This window comes from Schistocerca cancellata, unplaced genomic scaffold (assembly GCF_023864275.1).
Source record: "Schistocerca cancellata isolate TAMUIC-IGC-003103 unplaced genomic scaffold, iqSchCanc2.1 HiC_scaffold_411, whole genome shotgun sequence".
NCBI lineage: Eukaryota > Metazoa > Arthropoda > Insecta > Orthoptera > Acrididae > Schistocerca > Schistocerca cancellata.
Window position 1 is genome coordinate 419,583 of NW_026046428.1, and position 16,439 is coordinate 436,021.

Genomic DNA, 16,439 nt, shown 5'->3' on the forward strand with positions numbered 1-16,439 from the left:
CCTACACACGCGTTCCAGTTATTCACATTGCTTGCAGTCGCTCCATGCACAACAAGCGTGAGCCCGGATAGCTCAGTCGGTAGAGCATTAGGCTTTTAACCTAAGTGTCCAGGGTTCGAATCCCTGTTCGGGCGAAGATTTTAACGCTTCCGTAATGGCTCGTCTCGTAGCGCTGGTAGCCCTGCCGTAATCAGTGCACCGAGTTCGTTTCCTGTCAACATTCTGCGCAGACCGGTTGCATTTTTCACGATTCGAGGGAAGCTTTAGCTACGAGCAGTCGTGGCCGAGTGGTTAAGGCGTCTGACTAGAAATCAGATTCCCTCTGGGAGCGTAGGTTCGAGTCCTACCGACTGCGTCGGTTTTTTTATTTTTTGTTTCAGAAGAGAGAGCAGAAAATTTCGCAGTTTGCCTGTCGTTTTGGTACCTCGCTACACCTCACCTCTCACAGTCGTTTATAGCGCCTGTCCTTTTGATAAGGGCGAATTCCAAGCGTCAGCTTTCGCGTCAGCCGAGCAAAGTCGGGACAAGTCGGGACATACTACAGGATGGCCTGCGTGGAGCGACGACGGAAAGAAAACGTTAATTCAACAGCACGTGGCTCACATACTCATACGCATAGATTTGCGCCCGTTGCGGTGGCCGGGAATCGAACGCGGCTCAACTGCTCGGAAGGCAACTATGCTCACCATTACACTACCACCGCACAGCCGCTGCTCGCAACGCCGCGCTGTGTCGGCTTCCCGCCCGCCGGCAGTGGCCCACGGTGATAGTAGCTGTAGACGCTTTACGAGGTAGGAGGGTGCATTCGGGCAGCGCCTCCACGCACGCTGCGTCTTTGGGCAAGGCTCGTCGCCGCGGCCGCAACGTTACTCACACAATAGTGACGAGCGGTCGCTTTGAGGCAGTGTAGTGGGGGACTCCGCGTGTGTAGCACTTTTTTCGGTTGTATCCGACGTCGCTGGGTGGCAATCCCACTTTCCCTGCAGACAGCTGCTCGGGAATATGCTCGGGAAGCACGGACGTCATCGGACGTCCGCCCCCAACAAATGCAACTAACAAAATGAGAACAACAACTAAAAAAGTGGTAGGTTGTTCGACTACCACGCGGGCGGCCCGGCTTCGATTCCCGGCCGATGCATCGTTTTGCTGTTCTCGCTATAGTGCTGCCGCGCCGATTGCTCGCTTGAGGTGCGCCAGCCTCAGGAATGTATAGCAGGATTCGCTGTGAGAAGAACCAAACATGCAGCACGCAAGAGACCCTACTTGGACGGCCGCGTGCTGTTACTGAACTCCAGCGTCGGCCTGGCCCTACAGGCCGCTGTGTTCAGGTGCCGCAAGGGCGATGTACTGTAACCTCAGGCAGTGCTGCTTTCCGTCGTTAAAAAAGCTGCGGCAGCAGTTTACTCTAGCAAGTCGGGAAAGCACGCGTAGCGACACAACAGATTCCTGAGAAAGCGCAAACTGTCTATCTCTAATATGTGAGACTTACCAAGATTCCTGGGATGATGGTTGCAACGAGCCTCGGTAGCGCAGTAGGTAGCGCGTAAGTCTCATAATCTTAAGGTCGTGAGTTCGATCCTCACCTGGGGCATTTAATTTGCTGTACATCACGGCTGAATTAACGGCGTTGCTATTGCTAGCGAACGAACTTAATTGTCGTTTGTTATCCACAAGGAGTCCACGCCTCAGCGTCACAATGTTTACTTCCAATTATGGCAAGGTACAACTTTGATCATTCTCCTCCCCTGTTATGAGTGAAATATGATGCAAACAGCAATGAATAGACAGTTTCGAGCTGTGCGCCATGCCAGTCTGCACGCGCAAAAATGCTCGCAAACAGAGAACAACACTGAGTCCGGATTGAGCACGAAATGCGAGAAGAGAGGGAGTAAATCTCACGTTTCTCGAGCAAATCCGGTGTGGTCTAGTGGCTAGGATACCTGGCTTTCACCCAGGAGGCCCGGGTTCGATTCCCGGTACCGGAAGGGAAGTTTTTGCGCACACGACCCTCCATCTTTTGGCCTTCCAACCTTCGTTTGTCGCCCTCCTTCCGGAGCTTCAACCGAACGTAATCGGGGGAAGCAGGCACAGGATGCAATTACTGTCAGCACCGGGATAAAGGGAGAAGAGGCACTGGTCCGCTGTTGGGGTGCTACCAGCGTCAGTGGGAAGTCGGTGAAGTCGCCAGTTGCGCCAGAAGCCAGCAATTACCGTAGTACGCCTACACACGCGTTCCAGTTATTCACATTGCTTGCAGTCGCTCCATGCACAACAAGCGTGAGCCCGGATAGCTCAGTCGGTAGAGCATTAGGCTTTTAACCTAAGTGTCCAGGGTTCGAATCCCTGTTCGGGCGAAGATTTTAACGCTTCCGTAATGGCTCGTCTCGTAGCGCTGGTAGCCCTGCCGTAATCAGTGCACCGAGTTCGTTTCCTGTCAACATTCTGCGCAGACCGGTTGCATTTTTCACGATTCGAGGGAAGCTTTAGCTACGAGCAGTCGTGGCCGAGTGGTTAAGGCGTCTGACTAGAAATCAGATTCCCTGTGGGAGCGTAGGTTCGAGTCCTACCGACTGCGTCGGTTTTTTTATTTTTTGTTTCAGAAGAGAGAGCAGAAAATTTCGCAGTTTGCCTGTCGTTTTGGTACCTCGCTACACCTCACCTCTCACAGTCGTTTATAGCGCCTGTCCTTTTGATAAGGGCGAATTCCAAGCGTCAGCTTTCGCGTCAGCCGAGCAAAGTCGGGACAAGTCGGGACATACTACAGGATGGCCTGCGTGGAGCGACGACGGAAAGAAAACGTTAATTCAACAGCACGTGGCTCACATACTCATACGCATAGATTTGCGCCCGTTGCGGTGGCCGGGAATCGAACGCGGCTCAACTGCTCGGAAGGCAACTATGCTCACCATTACACTACCACCGCACAGCCGCTGCTCGCAACGCCGCGCTGTGTCGGCTTCCCGCCCGCCGGCAGTGGCCCACGGTGATAGTAGCTGTAGACGCTTTACGAGGTAGGAGGGTGCATTCGGGCAGCGCCTCCACGCACGCTGCGTCTTTGGGCAAGGCTCGTCGCCGCGGCCGCAACGTTACTCACACAATAGTGACGAGCGGTCGCTTTGAGGCAGTGTAGTGGGGGACTCCGCGTGTGTAGCACTTTTTTCGGTTGTATCCGACGTCGCTGGGTGGCAATCCCACTTTCCCTGCAGACAGCTGCTCGGGAATATGCTCGGGAAGCACGGACGTCATCGGACGTCCGCCCCCAACAAATGCAACTAACAAAATGAGAACAACAACTAAAAAAGTGGTAGGTTGTTCGACTACCACGCGGGCGGCCCGGCTTCGATTCCCGGCCGATGCATCGTTTTGCTGTTCTCGCTATAGTGCTGCCGCGCCGATTGCTCGCTTGAGGTGCGCCAGCCTCAGGAATGTATAGCAGGATTCGCTGTGAGAAGAACCAAACATGCAGCACGCAAGAGACCCTACTTGGACGGCCGCGTGCTGTTACTGAACTCCAGCGTCGGCCTGGCCCTACAGGCCGCTGTGTTCAGGTGCCGCAAGGGCGATGTACTGTAACCTCAGGCAGTGCTGCTTTCCGTCGTTAAAAAAGCTGCGGCAGCAGTTTACTCTAGCAAGTCGGGAAAGCACGCGTAGCGACACAACAGATTCCTGAGAAAGCGCAAACTGTCTATCTCTAATATGTGAGACTTACCAAGATTCCTGGGATGATGGTTGCAACGAGCCTCGGTAGCGCAGTAGGTAGCGCGTAAGTCTCATAATCTTAAGGTCGTGAGTTCGATCCTCACCTGGGGCATTTAATTTGCTGTACATCACGGCTGAATTAACGGCGTTGCTATTGCTAGCGAACGAACTTAATTGTCGTTTGTTATCCACAAGGAGTCCACGCCTCAGCGTCACAATGTTTACTTCCAATTATGGCAAGGTACAACTTTGATCATTCTCCTCCCCTGTTATGAGTGAAATATGATGCAAACAGCAATGAATAGACAGTTTCGAGCTGTGCGCCATGCCAGTCTGCACGCGCAAAAATGCTCGCAAACAGAGAACAACACTGAGTCCGGATTGAGCACGAAATGCGAGAAGAGAGGGAGTAAATCTCACGTTTCTCGAGCAAATCCGGTGTGGTCTAGTGGCTAGGATACCTGGCTTTCACCCAGGAGGCCCGGGTTCGATTCCCGGTACCGGAAGGGAAGTTTTTGCGCACACGACCCTCCATCTTTTGGCCTTCCAACCTTCGTTTGTCGCCCTCCTTCCGGAGCTTCAACCGAACGTAATCGGGGGAAGCAGGCACAGGATGCAATTACTGTCAGCACCGGGATAAAGGGAGAAGAGGCACTGGTCCGCTGTTGGGGTGCTACCAGCGTCAGTGGGAAGTCGGTGAAGTCGCCAGTTGCGCCAGAAGCCAGCAATTACCGTAGTACGCCTACACACGCGTTCCAGTTATTCACATTGCTTGCAGTCGCTCCATGCACAACAAGCGTGAGCCCGGATAGCTCAGTCGGTAGAGCATTAGGCTTTTAACCTAAGTGTCCAGGGTTCGAATCCCTGTTCGGGCGAAGATTTTAACGCTTCCGTAATGGCTCGTCTCGTAGCGCTGGTAGCCCTGCCGTAATCAGTGCACCGAGTTCGTTTCCTGTCAACATTCTGCGCAGACCGGTTGCATTTTTCACGATTCGAGGGAAGCTTTAGCTACGAGCAGTCGTGGCCGAGTGGTTAAGGCGTCTGACTAGAAATCAGATTCCCTGTGGGAGCGTAGGTTCGAGTCCTACCGACTGCGTCGGTTTTTTTATTTTTTGTTTCAGAAGAGAGAGCAGAAAATTTCGCAGTTTGCCTGTCGTTTTGGTACCTCGCTACACCTCACCTCTCACAGTCGTTTATAGCGCCTGTCCTTTTGATAAGGGCGAATTCCAAGCGTCAGCTTTCGCGTCAGCCGAGCAAAGTCGGGACAAGTCGGGACATACTACAGGATGGCCTGCGTGGAGCGACGACGGAAAGAAAACGTTAATTCAACAGCACGTGGCTCACATACTCATACGCATAGATTTGCGCCCGTTGCGGTGGCCGGGAATCGAACGCGGCTCAACTGCTCGGAAGGCAACTATGCTCACCATTACACTACCACCGCACAGCCGCTGCTCGCAACGCCGCGCTGTGTCGGCTTCCCGCCCGCCGGCAGTGGCCCACGGTGATAGTAGCTGTAGACGCTTTACGAGGTAGGAGGGTGCATTCGGGCAGCGCCTCCACGCACGCTGCGTCTTTGGGCAAGGCTCGTCGCCGCGGCCGCAACGTTACTCACACAATAGTGACGAGCGGTCGCTTTGAGGCAGTGTAGTGGGGGACTCCGCGTGTGTAGCACTTTTTTCGGTTGTATCCGACGTCGCTGGGTGGCAATCCCACTTTCCCTGCAGACAGCTGCTCGGGAATATGCTCGGGAAGCACGGACGTCATCGGACGTCCGCCCCCAACAAATGCAACTAACAAAATGAGAACAACAACTAAAAAAGTGGTAGGTTGTTCGACTACCACGCGGGCGGCCCGGCTTCGATTCCCGGCCGATGCATCGTTTTGCTGTTCTCGCTATAGTGCTGCCGCGCCGATTGCTCGCTTGAGGTGCGCCAGCCTCAGGAATGTATAGCAGGATTCGCTGTGAGAAGAACCAAACATGCAGCACGCAAGAGACCCTACTTGGACGGCCGCGTGCTGTTACTGAACTCCAGCGTCGGCCTGGCCCTACAGGCCGCTGTGTTCAGGTGCCGCAAGGGCGATGTACTGTAACCTCAGGCAGTGCTGCTTTCCGTCGTTAAAAAAGCTGCGGCAGCAGTTTACTCTAGCAAGTCGGGAAAGCACGCGTAGCGACACAACAGATTCCTGAGAAAGCGCAAACTGTCTATCTCTAATATGTGAGACTTACCAAGATTCCTGGGATGATGGTTGCAACGAGCCTCGGTAGCGCAGTAGGTAGCGCGTAAGTCTCATAATCTTAAGGTCGTGAGTTCGATCCTCACCCGGGGTATTTAATTTGCTGTACATCACGGCTGAATTAACGGCGTTGCTATTGCTAGCGAACGAACTTAATTGTCGTTTGTTATCCACAAGGAGTCCACGCCTCAGCGTCACAATGTTTACTTCCAATTATGGCAAGGTACAACTTTGATCATTCTCCTCCCCTGTTATGAGTGAAATATGATGCAAACAGCAATGAATAGACAGTTTCGAGCTGTGCGCCATGCCAGTCTGCACGCGCAAAAATGCTCGCAAACAGAGAACAACACTGAGTCCGGATTGAGCACGAAATGCGAGAAGAGAGGGAGTAAATCTCACGTTTCTCGAGCAAATCCGGTGTGGTCTAGTGGCTAGGATACCTGGCTTTCACCCAGGAGGCCCGGGTTCGATTCCCGGTACCGGAAGGGAAGTTTTTGCGCACACGACCCTCCATCTTTTGGCCTTCCAACCTTCGTTTGTCGCCCTCTTTCCGGAGCTTCAACCGAACGTAATCGGGGGAAGCAGGCACAGGATGCAATTACTGTCAGCACCGGGATAAAGGGAGAAGAGGCACTGGTCCGCTGTTGGGGTGCTACCAGCGTCAGTGGGAAGTCGGTGAAGTCGCCAGTTGCGCCAGAAGCCAGCAATTACCGTAGTACGCCTACACACGCGTTCCAGTTATTCACATTGCTTGCAGTCGCTCCATGCACAACAAGCGTGAGCCCGGATAGCTCAGTCGGTAGAGCATTAGGCTTTTAACCTAAGTGTCCAGGGTTCGAATCCCTGTTCGGGCGAAGATTTTAACGCTTCCGTAATGGCTCGTCTCGTAGCGCTGGTAGCCCTGCCGTAATCAGTGCACCGAGTTCGTTTCCTGTCAACATTCTGCGCAGACCGGTTGCATTTTTCACGATTCGAGGGAAGCTTTAGCTACGAGCAGTCGTGGCCGAGTGGTTAAGGCGTCTGACTAGAAATCAGATTCCCTGTGGGAGCGTAGGTTCGAGTCCTACCGACTGCGTCGGTTTTTTTATTTTTTGTTTCAGAAGAGAGAGCAGAAAATTTCGCAGTTTGCCTGTCGTTTTGGTACCTCGCTACACCTCACCTCTCACAGTCGTTTATAGCGCCTGTCCTTTTGATAAGGGCGAATTCCAAGCGTCAGCTTTCGCGTCAGCCGAGCAAAGTCGGGACAAGTCGGGACATACTACAGGATGGCCTGCGTGGAGCGACGACGGAAAGAAAACGTTAATTCAACAGCACGTGGCTCACATACTCATACGCATAGATTTGCGCCCGTTGCGGTGGCCGGGAATCGAACGCGGCTCAACTGCTCGGAAGGCAACTATGCTCACCATTACACTACCACCGCACAGCCGCTGCTCGCAACGCCGCGCTGTGTCGGCTTCCCGCCCGCCGGCAGTGGCCCACGGTGATAGTAGCTGTAGACGCTTTACGAGGTAGGAGGGTGCATTCGGGCAGCGCCTCCACGCACGCTGCGTCTTTGGGCAAGGCTCGTCGCCGCGGCCGCAACGTTACTCACACAATAGTGACGAGCGGTCGCTTTGAGGCAGTGTAGTGGGGGACTCCGCGTGTGTAGCACTTTTTTCGGTTGTATCCGACGTCGCTGAGTGGCAATCCCACTTTCCCTGCAGACAGCTGCTCGGGAATATGCTCGGGAAGCACGGACGTCATCGGACGTCCGCCCCCAACAAATGCAACTAACAAAATGAGAACAACAACTAAAAAAGTGGTAGGTTGTTCGACTACCACGCGGGCGGCCCGGCTTCGATTCCCGGCCGATGCATCGTTTTGCTGTTCTCGCTATAGTGCTGCCGCGCCGATTGCTCGCTTGAGGTGCGCCAGCCTCAGGAATGTATAGCAGGATTCGCTGTGAGAAGAACCAAACATGCAGCACGCAAGAGACCCTACTTGGACGGCCGCGTGCTGTTACTGAACTCCAGCGTCGGCCTGGCCCTACAGGCCGCTGTGTTCAGGTGCCGCAAGGGCGATGTACTGTAACCTCAGGCAGTGCTGCTTTCCGTCGTTAAAAAAGCTGCGGCAGCAGTTTACTCTAGCAAGTCGGGAAAGCACGCGTAGCGACACAACAGATTCCTGAGAAAGCGCAAACTGTCTATCTCTAATATGTGAGACTTACCAAGATTCCTGGGATGATGGTTGCAACGAGCCTCGGTAGCGCAGTAGGTAGCGCGTAAGTCTCATAATCTTAAGGTCGTGAGTTCGATCCTCACCCGGGGTATTTAATTTGCTGTACATCACGGCTGAATTAACGGCGTTGCTATTGCTAGCGAACGAACTTAATTGTCGTTTGTTATCCACAAGGAGTCCACGCCTCAGCGTCACAATGTTTACTTCCAATTATGGCAAGGTACAACTTTGATCATTCTCCTCCCCTGTTATGAGTGAAATATGATGCAAACAGCAATGAATAGACAGTTTCGAGCTGTGCGCCATGCCAGTCTGCACGCGCAAAAATGCTCGCAAACAGAGAACAACACTGAGTCCGGATTGAGCACGAAATGCGAGAAGAGAGGGAGTAAATCTCACGTTTCTCGAGCAAATCCGGTGTGGTCTAGTGGCTAGGATACCTGGCTTTCACCCAGGAGGCCCGGGTTCGATTCCCGGTACCGGAAGGGAAGTTTTTGCGCACACGACCCTCCATCTTTTGGCCTTCCAACCTTCGTTTGTCGCCCTCTTTCCGGAGCTTCAACCGAACGTAATCGGGGGAAGCAGGCACAGGATGCAATTACTGTCAGCACCGGGATAAAGGGAGAAGAGGCACTGGTCCGCTGTTGGGGTGCTACCAGCGTCAGTGGGAAGTCGGTGAAGTCGCCAGTTGCGCCAGAAGCCAGCAATTACCGTAGTACGCCTACACACGCGTTCCAGTTATTCACATTGCTTGCAGTCGCTCCATGCACAACAAGCGTGAGCCCGGATAGCTCAGTCGGTAGAGCATTAGGCTTTTAACCTAAGTGTCCAGGGTTCGAATCCCTGTTCGGGCGAAGATTTTAACGCTTCCGTAATGGCTCGTCTCGTAGCGCTGGTAGCCCTGCCGTAATCAGTGCACCGAGTTCGTTTCCTGTCAACATTCTGCGCAGACCGGTTGCATTTTTCACGATTCGAGGGAAGCTTTAGCTACGAGCAGTCGTGGCCGAGTGGTTAAGGCGTCTGACTAGAAATCAGATTCCCTGTGGGAGCGTAGGTTCGAGTCCTACCGACTGCGTCGGTTTTTTTATTTTTTGTTTCAGAAGAGAGAGCAGAAAATTTCGCAGTTTGCCTGTCGTTTTGGTACCTCGCTACACCTCACCTCTCACAGTCGTTTATAGCGCCTGTCCTTTTGATAAGGGCGAATTCCAAGCGTCAGCTTTCGCGTCAGCCGAGCAAAGTCGGGACAAGTCGGGACATACTACAGGATGGCCTGCGTGGAGCGACGACGGAAAGAAAACGTTAATTCAACAGCACGTGGCTCACATACTCATACGCATAGATTTGCGCCCGTTGCGGTGGCCGGGAATCGAACGCGGCTCAACTGCTCGGAAGGCAACTATGCTCACCATTACACTACCACCGCACAGCCGCTGCTCGCAACGCCGCGCTGTGTCGGCTTCCCGCCCGCCGGCAGTGGCCCACGGTGATAGTAGCTGTAGACGCTTTACGAGGTAGGAGGGTGCATTCGGGCAGCGCCTCCACGCACGCTGCGTCTTTGGGCAAGGCTCGTCGCCGCGGCCGCAACGTTACTCACGCAATAGTGACGAGCGGTCGCTTTGAGGCAGTGTAGTGGGGGACTCCGCGTGTGTAGCACTTTTTTCGGTTGTATCCGACGTCGCTGGGTGGCAATCCCACTTTCCCTGCAGACAGCTGCTCGGGAATATGCTCGGGAAGCACGGACGTCATCGGACGTCCGCCCCCAACAAATGCAACTAACAAAATGAGAACAACAACTAAAAAAGTGGTAGGTTGTTCGACTACCACGCGGGCGGCCCGGCTTCGATTCCCGGCCGATGCATCGTTTTGCTGTTCTCGCTATAGTGCTGCCGCGCCGATTGCTCGCTTGAGGTGCGCCAGCCTCAGGAATGTATAGCAGGATTCGCTGTGAGAAGAACCAAACATGCAGCACGCAAGAGACCCTACTTGGACGGCCGCGTGCTGTTACTGAACTCCAGCGTCGGCCTGGCCCTACAGGCCGCTGTGTTCAGGTGCCGCAAGGGCGATGTACTGTAACCTCAGGCAGTGCTGCTTTCCGTCGTTAAAAAAGCTGCGGCAGCAGTTTACTCTAGCAAGTCGGGAAAGCACGCGTAGCGACACAACAGATTCCTGAGAAAGCGCAAACTGTCTATCTCTAATATGTGAGACTTACCAAGATTCCTGGGATGATGGTTGCAACGAGCCTCGGTAGCGCAGTAGGTAGCGCGTAAGTCTCATAATCTTAAGGTCGTGAGTTCGATCCTCACCCGGGGCATTTAATTTGCTGTACATCACGGCTGAATTAACGGCGTTGCTATTGCTAGCGAACGAACTTAATTGTCGTTTGTTATCCACAAGGAGTCCACGCCTCAGCGTCACAATGTTTACTTCCAATTATGGCAAGGTACAACTTTGATCATTCTCCTCCCCTGTTATGAGTGAAATATGATGCAAACAGCAATGAATAGACAGTTTCGAGCTGTGCGCCATGCCAGTCTGCACGCGCAAAAATGCTCGCAAACAGAGAACAACACTGAGTCCGGATTGAGCACGAAATGCGAGAAGAGAGGGAGTAAATCTCACGTTTCTCGAGCAAATCCGGTGTGGTCTAGTGGCTAGGATACCTGGCTTTCACCCAGGAGGCCCGGGTTCGATTCCCGGTACCGGAAGGGAAGTTTTTGCGCACACGACCCTCCATCTTTTGGCCTTCCAACCTTCGTTTGTCGCCCTCCTTCCGGAGCTTCAACCGAACGTAATCGGGGGAAGCAGGCACAGGATGCAATTACTGTCAGCACCGGGATAAAGGGAGAAGAGGCACTGGTCCGCTGTTGGGGTGCTACCAGCGTCAGTGGGAAGTCGGTGAAGTCGCCAGTTGCGCCAGAAGCCAGCAATTACCGTAGTACGCCTACACACGCGTTCCAGTTATTCACATTGCTTGCAGTCGCTCCATGCACAACAAGCGTGAGCCCGGATAGCTCAGTCGGTAGAGCATTAGGCTTTTAACCTAAGTGTCCAGGGTTCGAATCCCTGTTCGGGCGAAGATTTTAACGCTTCCGTAATGGCTCGTCTCGTAGCGCTGGTAGCCCTGCCGTAATCAGTGCACCGAGTTCGTTTCCTGTCAACATTCTGCGCAGACCGGTTGCATTTTTCACGATTCGAGGGAAGCTTTAGCTACGAGCAGTCGTGGCCGAGTGGTTAAGGCGTCTGACTAGAAATCAGATTCCCTCTGGGAGCGTAGGTTCGAGTCCTACCGACTGCGTCGGTTTTTTTATTTTTTGTTTCAGAAGAGAGAGCAGAAAATTTCGCAGTTTGCCTGTCGTTTTGGTACCTCGCTACACCTCACCTCTCACAGTCGTTTATAGCGCCTGTCCTTTTGATAAGGGCGAATTCCAAGCGTCAGCTTTCGCGTCAGCCGAGCAAAGTCGGGACAAGTCGGGACATACTACAGGATGGCCTGCGTGGAGCGACGACGGAAAGAAAACGTTAATTCAACAGCACGTGGCTCACATACTCATACGCATAGATTTGCGCCCGTTGCGGTGGCCGGGAATCGAACGCGGCTCAACTGCTCGGAAGGCAACTATGCTCACCATTACACTACCACCGCACAGCCGCTGCTCGCAACGCCGCGCTGTGTCGGCTTCCCGCCCGCCGGCAGTGGCCCACGGTGATAGTAGCTGTAGACGCTTTACGAGGTAGGAGGGTGCATTCGGGCAGCGCCTCCACGCACGCTGCGTCTTTGGGCAAGGCTCGTCGCCGCGGCCGCAACGTTACTCACACAATAGTGACGAGCGGTCGCTTTGAGGCAGTGTAGTGGGGGACTCCGCGTGTGTAGCACTTTTTTCGGTTGTATCCGACGTCGCTGGGTGGCAATCCCACTTTCCCTGCAGACAGCTGCTCGGGAATATGCTCGGGAAGCACGGACGTCATCGGACGTCCGCCCCCAACAAATGCAACTAACAAAATGAGAACAACAACTAAAAAAGTGGTAGGTTGTTCGACTACCACGCGGGCGGCCCGGCTTCGATTCCCGGCCGATGCATCGTTTTGCTGTTCTCGCTATAGTGCTGCCGCGCCGATTGCTCGCTTGAGGTGCGCCAGCCTCAGGAATGTATAGCAGGATTCGCTGTGAGAAGAACCAAACATGCAGCACGCAAGAGACCCTACTTGGACGGCCGCGTGCTGTTACTGAACTCCAGCGTCGGCCTGGCCCTACAGGCCGCTGTGTTCAGGTGCCGCAAGGGCGATGTACTGTAACCTCAGGCAGTGCTGCTTTCCGTCGTTAAAAAAGCTGCGGCAGCAGTTTACTCTAGCAAGTCGGGAAAGCACGCGTAGCGACACAACAGATTCCTGAGAAAGCGCAAACTGTCTATCTCTAATATGTGAGACTTACCAAGATTCCTGGGATGATGGTTGCAACGAGCCTCGGTAGCGCAGTAGGTAGCGCGTAAGTCTCATAATCTTAAGGTCGTGAGTTCGATCCTCACCCGGGGCATTTAATTTGCTGTACATCACGGCTGAATTAACGGCGTTGCTATTGCTAGCGAACGAACTTAATTGTCGTTTGTTATCCACAAGGAGTCCACGCCTCAGCGTCACAATGTTTACTTCCAATTATGGCAAGGTACAACTTTGATCATTCTCCTCCCCTGTTATGAGTGAAATATGATGCAAACAGCAATGAATAGACAGTTTCGAGCTGTGCGCCATGCCAGTCTGCACGCGCAAAAATGCTCGCAAACAGAGAACAACACTGAGTCCGGATTGAGCACGAAATGCGAGAAGAGAGGGAGTAAATCTCACGTTTCTCGAGCAAATCCGGTGTGGTCTAGTGGCTAGGATACCTGGCTTTCACCCAGGAGGCCCGGGTTCGATTCCCGGTACCGGAAGGGAAGTTTTTGCGCACACGACCCTCCATCTTTTGGCCTTCCAACCTTCGTTTGTCGCCCTCCTTCCGGAGCTTCAACCGAACGTAATCGGGGGAAGCAGGCACAGGATGCAATTACTGTCAGCACCGGGATATAGGGAGAAGAGGCACTGGTCCGCTGTTGGGGTGCTACCAGCGTCAGTGGGAAGTCGGTGAAGTCGCCAGTTGCGCCAGAAGCCAGCAATTACCGTAGTACGCCTACACACGCGTTCCAGTTATTCACATTGCTTGCAGTCGCTCCATGCACAACAAGCGTGAGCCCGGATAGCTCAGTCGGTAGAGCATTAGGCTTTTAACCTAAGTGTCCAGGGTTCGAATCCCTGTTCGGGCGAAGATTTTAACGCTTCCGTAATGGCTCGTCTCGTAGCGCTGGTAGCCCTGCCGTAATCAGTGCACCGAGTTCGTTTCCTGTCAACATTCTGCGCAGACCGGTTGCATTTTTCACGATTCGAGGGAAGCTTTAGCTACGAGCAGTCGTGGCCGAGTGGTTAAGGCGTCTGACTAGAAATCAGATTCCCTGTGGGAGCGTAGGTTCGAGTCCTACCGACTGCGTCGGTTTTTTTATTTTTTGTTTCAGAAGAGAGAGCAGAAAATTTCGCAGTTTGCCTGTCGTTTTGGTACCTCGCTACACCTCACCTCTCACAGTCGTTTATAGCGCCTGTCCTTTTGATAAGGGCGAATTCCAAGCGTCAGCTTTCGCGTCAGCCGAGCAAAGTCGGGACAAGTCGGGACATACTACAGGATGGCCTGCGTGGAGCGACGACGGAAAGAAAACGTTAATTCAACAGCACGTGGCTCACATACTCATACGCATAGATTTGCGCCCGTTGCGGTGGCCGGGAATCGAACGCGGCTCAACTGCTCGGAAGGCAACTATGCTCACCATTACACTACCACCGCACAGCCGCTGCTCGCAACGCCGCGCTGTGTCGGCTTCCCGCCCGCCGGCAGTGGCCCACGGTGATAGTAGCTGTAGACGCTTTACGAGGTAGGAGGGTGCATTCGGGCAGCGCCTCCACGCACGCTGCGTCTTTGGGCAAGGCTCGTCGCCGCGGCCGCAACGTTACTCACACAATAGTGACGAGCGGTCGCTTTGAGGCAGTGTAGTGGGGGACTCCGCGTGTGTAGCACTTTTTTCGGTTGTATCCGACGTCGCTGGGTGGCAATCCCACTTTCCCTGCAGACAGCTGCTCGGGAATATGCTCGGGAAGCACGGACGTCATCGGACGTCCGCCCCCAACAAATGCAACTAACAAAATGAGAACAACAACTAAAAAAGTGGTAGGTTGTTCGACTACCACGCGGGCGGCCCGGCTTCGATTCCCGGCCGATGCATCGTTTTGCTGTTCTCGCTATAGTGCTGCCGCGCCGATTGCTCGCTTGAGGTGCGCCAGCCTCAGGAATGTATAGCAGGATTCGCTGTGAGAAGAACCAAACATGCAGCACGCAAGAGACCCTACTTGGACGGCCGCGTGCTGTTACTGAACTCCAGCGTCGGCCTGGCCCTACAGGCCGCTGTGTTCAGGTGCCGCAAGGGCGATGTACTGTAACCTCAGGCAGTGCTGCTTTCCGTCGTTAAAAAAGCTGCGGCAGCAGTTTACTCTAGCAAGTCGGGAAAGCACGCGTAGCGACACAACAGATTCCTGAGAAAGCGCAAACTGTCTATCTCTAATATGTGAGACTTACCAAGATTCCTGGGATGATGGTTGCAACGAGCCTCGGTAGCGCAGTAGGTAGCGCGTAAGTCTCATAATCTTAAGGTCGTGAGTTCGATCCTCACCTGGGGCATTTAATTTGCTGTACATCACGGCTGAATTAACGGCGTTGCTATTGCTAGCGAACGAACTTAATTGTCGTTTGTTATCCACAAGGAGTCCACGCCTCAGCGTCACAATGTTTACTTCCAATTATGGCAAGGTACAACTTTGATCATTCTCCTCCCCTGTTATGAGTGAAATATGATGCAAACAGCAATGAATAGACAGTTTCGAGCTGTGCGCCATGCCAGTCTGCACGCGCAAAAATGCTCGCAAACAGAGAACAACACTGAGTCCGGATTGAGCACGAAATGCGAGAAGAGAGGGAGTAAATCTCACGTTTCTCGAGCAAATCCGGTGTGGTCTAGTGGCTAGGATACCTGGCTTTCACCCAGGAGGCCCGGGTTCGATTCCCGGTACCGGAAGGGAAGTTTTTGCGCACACGACCCTCCATCTTTTGGCCTTCCAACCTTCGTTTGTCGCCCTCCTTCCGGAGCTTCAACCGAACGTAATCGGGGGAAGCAGGCACAGGATGCAATTACTGTCAGCACCGGGATAAAGGGAGAAGAGGCACTGGTCCGCTGTTGGGGTGCTACCAGCGTCAGTGGGAAGTCGGTGAAGTCGCCAGTTGCGCCAGAAGCCAGCAATTACCGTAGTACGCCTACACACGCGTTCCAGTTATTCACATTGCTTGCAGTCGCTCCATGCACAACAAGCGTGAGCCCGGATAGCTCAGTCGGTAGAGCATTAGGCTTTTAACCTAAGTGTCCAGGGTTCGAATCCCTGTTCGGGCGAAGATTTTAACGCTTCCGTAATGGCTCGTCTCGTAGCGCTGGTAGCCCTGCCGTAATCAGTGCACCGAGTTCGTTTCCTGTCAACATTCTGCGCAGACCGGTTGCATTTTTCACGATTCGAGGGAAGCTTTAGCTACGAGCAGTCGTGGCCGAGTGGTTAAGGCGTCTGACTAGAAATCAGATTCCCTCTGGGAGCGTAGGTTCGAGTCCTACCGACTGCGTCGGTTTTTTTATTTTTTGTTTCAGAAGAGAGAGCAGAAAATTTCGCAGTTTGCCTGTCGTTTTGGTACCTCGCTACACCTCACCTCTCACAGTCGTTTATAGCGCCTGTCCTTTTGATAAGGGCGAATTCCAAGCGTCAGCTTTCGCGTCAGCCGAGCAAAGTCGGGACAAGTCGGGACATACTACAGGATGGCCTGCGTGGAGCGACGACGGAAAGAAAACGTTAATTCAACAGCACGTGGCTCACATACTCATACGCATAGATTTGCGCCCGTTGCGGTGGCCGGGAATCGAACGCGGCTCAACTGCTCGGAAGGCAACTATGCTCACCATTACACTACCACCGCACAGCCGCTGCTCGCAACGCCGCGCTGTGTCGGCTTCCCGCCCGCCGGCAGTGGCCCACGGTGATAGTAGCTGTAGACGCTTTACGAGGTAGGAGGGTGCATTCGGGCAGCGCCTCCACGCACGCTGCGTCTTTGGGCAAGGCTCGTCGCCGCGGCCGCAACGTTACTCACACAATAGTGACGAGCGGTCGCTTTG

General features: G+C 53.8%; 38 non-coding genes across 38 annotated transcripts; 30 read left to right on the forward strand and 8 right to left on the reverse strand.

Annotated features, from left to right (window-relative positions):
- Nucleotides 1-61: 61 nt before the first annotated feature.
- Trnak-uuu (transfer RNA lysine (anticodon UUU)) lies at nucleotides 62-134 on the forward strand. Its single transcript has one exon. It is a non-coding gene; the product is annotated as a tRNA-Lys (tRNA).
- A 139-nt stretch (nucleotides 135-273) lies between these two features.
- Nucleotides 274-355, forward strand: Trnas-aga (transfer RNA serine (anticodon AGA)). The gene has a single exon. It is a non-coding gene; the product is annotated as a tRNA-Ser (tRNA).
- A 276-nt stretch (nucleotides 356-631) lies between these two features.
- Nucleotides 632-703, reverse strand: Trnag-ucc (transfer RNA glycine (anticodon UCC)). Its single transcript has one exon. It is a non-coding gene; the product is annotated as a tRNA-Gly (tRNA).
- Nucleotides 704-1,518: 815 nt separating this feature from the next.
- Nucleotides 1,519-1,591, forward strand: Trnam-cau (transfer RNA methionine (anticodon CAU)). Its single transcript has one exon. It is a non-coding gene; the product is annotated as a tRNA-Met (tRNA).
- A 322-nt stretch (nucleotides 1,592-1,913) lies between these two features.
- Nucleotides 1,914-1,985, forward strand: Trnae-uuc (transfer RNA glutamic acid (anticodon UUC)). Its single transcript has one exon. It is a non-coding gene; the product is annotated as a tRNA-Glu (tRNA).
- Nucleotides 1,986-2,281: 296 nt separating this feature from the next.
- On the forward strand, nucleotides 2,282-2,354 carry Trnak-uuu (transfer RNA lysine (anticodon UUU)). The gene has a single exon. It is a non-coding gene; the product is annotated as a tRNA-Lys (tRNA).
- Nucleotides 2,355-2,493: 139 nt separating this feature from the next.
- Trnas-aga (transfer RNA serine (anticodon AGA)) lies at nucleotides 2,494-2,575 on the forward strand. The gene has a single exon. It is a non-coding gene; the product is annotated as a tRNA-Ser (tRNA).
- Nucleotides 2,576-2,851: 276 nt separating this feature from the next.
- Trnag-ucc (transfer RNA glycine (anticodon UCC)) lies at nucleotides 2,852-2,923 on the reverse strand. Its single transcript has one exon. It is a non-coding gene; the product is annotated as a tRNA-Gly (tRNA).
- Nucleotides 2,924-3,738: 815 nt separating this feature from the next.
- Trnam-cau (transfer RNA methionine (anticodon CAU)) lies at nucleotides 3,739-3,811 on the forward strand. The gene has a single exon. It is a non-coding gene; the product is annotated as a tRNA-Met (tRNA).
- A 322-nt stretch (nucleotides 3,812-4,133) lies between these two features.
- On the forward strand, nucleotides 4,134-4,205 carry Trnae-uuc (transfer RNA glutamic acid (anticodon UUC)). Its single transcript has one exon. It is a non-coding gene; the product is annotated as a tRNA-Glu (tRNA).
- Nucleotides 4,206-4,501: 296 nt separating this feature from the next.
- On the forward strand, nucleotides 4,502-4,574 carry Trnak-uuu (transfer RNA lysine (anticodon UUU)). Its single transcript has one exon. It is a non-coding gene; the product is annotated as a tRNA-Lys (tRNA).
- A 139-nt stretch (nucleotides 4,575-4,713) lies between these two features.
- On the forward strand, nucleotides 4,714-4,795 carry Trnas-aga (transfer RNA serine (anticodon AGA)). The gene has a single exon. It is a non-coding gene; the product is annotated as a tRNA-Ser (tRNA).
- Nucleotides 4,796-5,071: 276 nt separating this feature from the next.
- Nucleotides 5,072-5,143, reverse strand: Trnag-ucc (transfer RNA glycine (anticodon UCC)). The gene has a single exon. It is a non-coding gene; the product is annotated as a tRNA-Gly (tRNA).
- An 815-nt stretch (nucleotides 5,144-5,958) lies between these two features.
- On the forward strand, nucleotides 5,959-6,031 carry Trnam-cau (transfer RNA methionine (anticodon CAU)). The gene has a single exon. It is a non-coding gene; the product is annotated as a tRNA-Met (tRNA).
- Nucleotides 6,032-6,353: 322 nt separating this feature from the next.
- On the forward strand, nucleotides 6,354-6,425 carry Trnae-uuc (transfer RNA glutamic acid (anticodon UUC)). Its single transcript has one exon. It is a non-coding gene; the product is annotated as a tRNA-Glu (tRNA).
- A 296-nt stretch (nucleotides 6,426-6,721) lies between these two features.
- Nucleotides 6,722-6,794, forward strand: Trnak-uuu (transfer RNA lysine (anticodon UUU)). Its single transcript has one exon. It is a non-coding gene; the product is annotated as a tRNA-Lys (tRNA).
- A 139-nt stretch (nucleotides 6,795-6,933) lies between these two features.
- Trnas-aga (transfer RNA serine (anticodon AGA)) lies at nucleotides 6,934-7,015 on the forward strand. Its single transcript has one exon. It is a non-coding gene; the product is annotated as a tRNA-Ser (tRNA).
- Nucleotides 7,016-7,291: 276 nt separating this feature from the next.
- On the reverse strand, nucleotides 7,292-7,363 carry Trnag-ucc (transfer RNA glycine (anticodon UCC)). Its single transcript has one exon. It is a non-coding gene; the product is annotated as a tRNA-Gly (tRNA).
- Nucleotides 7,364-8,178: 815 nt separating this feature from the next.
- Trnam-cau (transfer RNA methionine (anticodon CAU)) lies at nucleotides 8,179-8,251 on the forward strand. The gene has a single exon. It is a non-coding gene; the product is annotated as a tRNA-Met (tRNA).
- A 322-nt stretch (nucleotides 8,252-8,573) lies between these two features.
- Nucleotides 8,574-8,645, forward strand: Trnae-uuc (transfer RNA glutamic acid (anticodon UUC)). Its single transcript has one exon. It is a non-coding gene; the product is annotated as a tRNA-Glu (tRNA).
- Nucleotides 8,646-8,941: 296 nt separating this feature from the next.
- On the forward strand, nucleotides 8,942-9,014 carry Trnak-uuu (transfer RNA lysine (anticodon UUU)). The gene has a single exon. It is a non-coding gene; the product is annotated as a tRNA-Lys (tRNA).
- A 139-nt stretch (nucleotides 9,015-9,153) lies between these two features.
- On the forward strand, nucleotides 9,154-9,235 carry Trnas-aga (transfer RNA serine (anticodon AGA)). Its single transcript has one exon. It is a non-coding gene; the product is annotated as a tRNA-Ser (tRNA).
- Nucleotides 9,236-9,511: 276 nt separating this feature from the next.
- Nucleotides 9,512-9,583, reverse strand: Trnag-ucc (transfer RNA glycine (anticodon UCC)). The gene has a single exon. It is a non-coding gene; the product is annotated as a tRNA-Gly (tRNA).
- An 815-nt stretch (nucleotides 9,584-10,398) lies between these two features.
- Nucleotides 10,399-10,471, forward strand: Trnam-cau (transfer RNA methionine (anticodon CAU)). Its single transcript has one exon. It is a non-coding gene; the product is annotated as a tRNA-Met (tRNA).
- Nucleotides 10,472-10,793: 322 nt separating this feature from the next.
- Trnae-uuc (transfer RNA glutamic acid (anticodon UUC)) lies at nucleotides 10,794-10,865 on the forward strand. The gene has a single exon. It is a non-coding gene; the product is annotated as a tRNA-Glu (tRNA).
- Nucleotides 10,866-11,161: 296 nt separating this feature from the next.
- Nucleotides 11,162-11,234, forward strand: Trnak-uuu (transfer RNA lysine (anticodon UUU)). Its single transcript has one exon. It is a non-coding gene; the product is annotated as a tRNA-Lys (tRNA).
- Nucleotides 11,235-11,373: 139 nt separating this feature from the next.
- Nucleotides 11,374-11,455, forward strand: Trnas-aga (transfer RNA serine (anticodon AGA)). Its single transcript has one exon. It is a non-coding gene; the product is annotated as a tRNA-Ser (tRNA).
- Nucleotides 11,456-11,731: 276 nt separating this feature from the next.
- Trnag-ucc (transfer RNA glycine (anticodon UCC)) lies at nucleotides 11,732-11,803 on the reverse strand. The gene has a single exon. It is a non-coding gene; the product is annotated as a tRNA-Gly (tRNA).
- Nucleotides 11,804-12,618: 815 nt separating this feature from the next.
- On the forward strand, nucleotides 12,619-12,691 carry Trnam-cau (transfer RNA methionine (anticodon CAU)). Its single transcript has one exon. It is a non-coding gene; the product is annotated as a tRNA-Met (tRNA).
- Nucleotides 12,692-13,013: 322 nt separating this feature from the next.
- Trnae-uuc (transfer RNA glutamic acid (anticodon UUC)) lies at nucleotides 13,014-13,085 on the forward strand. Its single transcript has one exon. It is a non-coding gene; the product is annotated as a tRNA-Glu (tRNA).
- A 296-nt stretch (nucleotides 13,086-13,381) lies between these two features.
- Trnak-uuu (transfer RNA lysine (anticodon UUU)) lies at nucleotides 13,382-13,454 on the forward strand. Its single transcript has one exon. It is a non-coding gene; the product is annotated as a tRNA-Lys (tRNA).
- Nucleotides 13,455-13,593: 139 nt separating this feature from the next.
- Nucleotides 13,594-13,675, forward strand: Trnas-aga (transfer RNA serine (anticodon AGA)). The gene has a single exon. It is a non-coding gene; the product is annotated as a tRNA-Ser (tRNA).
- A 276-nt stretch (nucleotides 13,676-13,951) lies between these two features.
- Nucleotides 13,952-14,023, reverse strand: Trnag-ucc (transfer RNA glycine (anticodon UCC)). The gene has a single exon. It is a non-coding gene; the product is annotated as a tRNA-Gly (tRNA).
- An 815-nt stretch (nucleotides 14,024-14,838) lies between these two features.
- On the forward strand, nucleotides 14,839-14,911 carry Trnam-cau (transfer RNA methionine (anticodon CAU)). Its single transcript has one exon. It is a non-coding gene; the product is annotated as a tRNA-Met (tRNA).
- A 322-nt stretch (nucleotides 14,912-15,233) lies between these two features.
- Trnae-uuc (transfer RNA glutamic acid (anticodon UUC)) lies at nucleotides 15,234-15,305 on the forward strand. The gene has a single exon. It is a non-coding gene; the product is annotated as a tRNA-Glu (tRNA).
- A 296-nt stretch (nucleotides 15,306-15,601) lies between these two features.
- On the forward strand, nucleotides 15,602-15,674 carry Trnak-uuu (transfer RNA lysine (anticodon UUU)). The gene has a single exon. It is a non-coding gene; the product is annotated as a tRNA-Lys (tRNA).
- A 139-nt stretch (nucleotides 15,675-15,813) lies between these two features.
- Trnas-aga (transfer RNA serine (anticodon AGA)) lies at nucleotides 15,814-15,895 on the forward strand. The gene has a single exon. It is a non-coding gene; the product is annotated as a tRNA-Ser (tRNA).
- A 276-nt stretch (nucleotides 15,896-16,171) lies between these two features.
- Trnag-ucc (transfer RNA glycine (anticodon UCC)) lies at nucleotides 16,172-16,243 on the reverse strand. Its single transcript has one exon. It is a non-coding gene; the product is annotated as a tRNA-Gly (tRNA).
- Nucleotides 16,244-16,439: the final 196 nt, after the last annotated feature.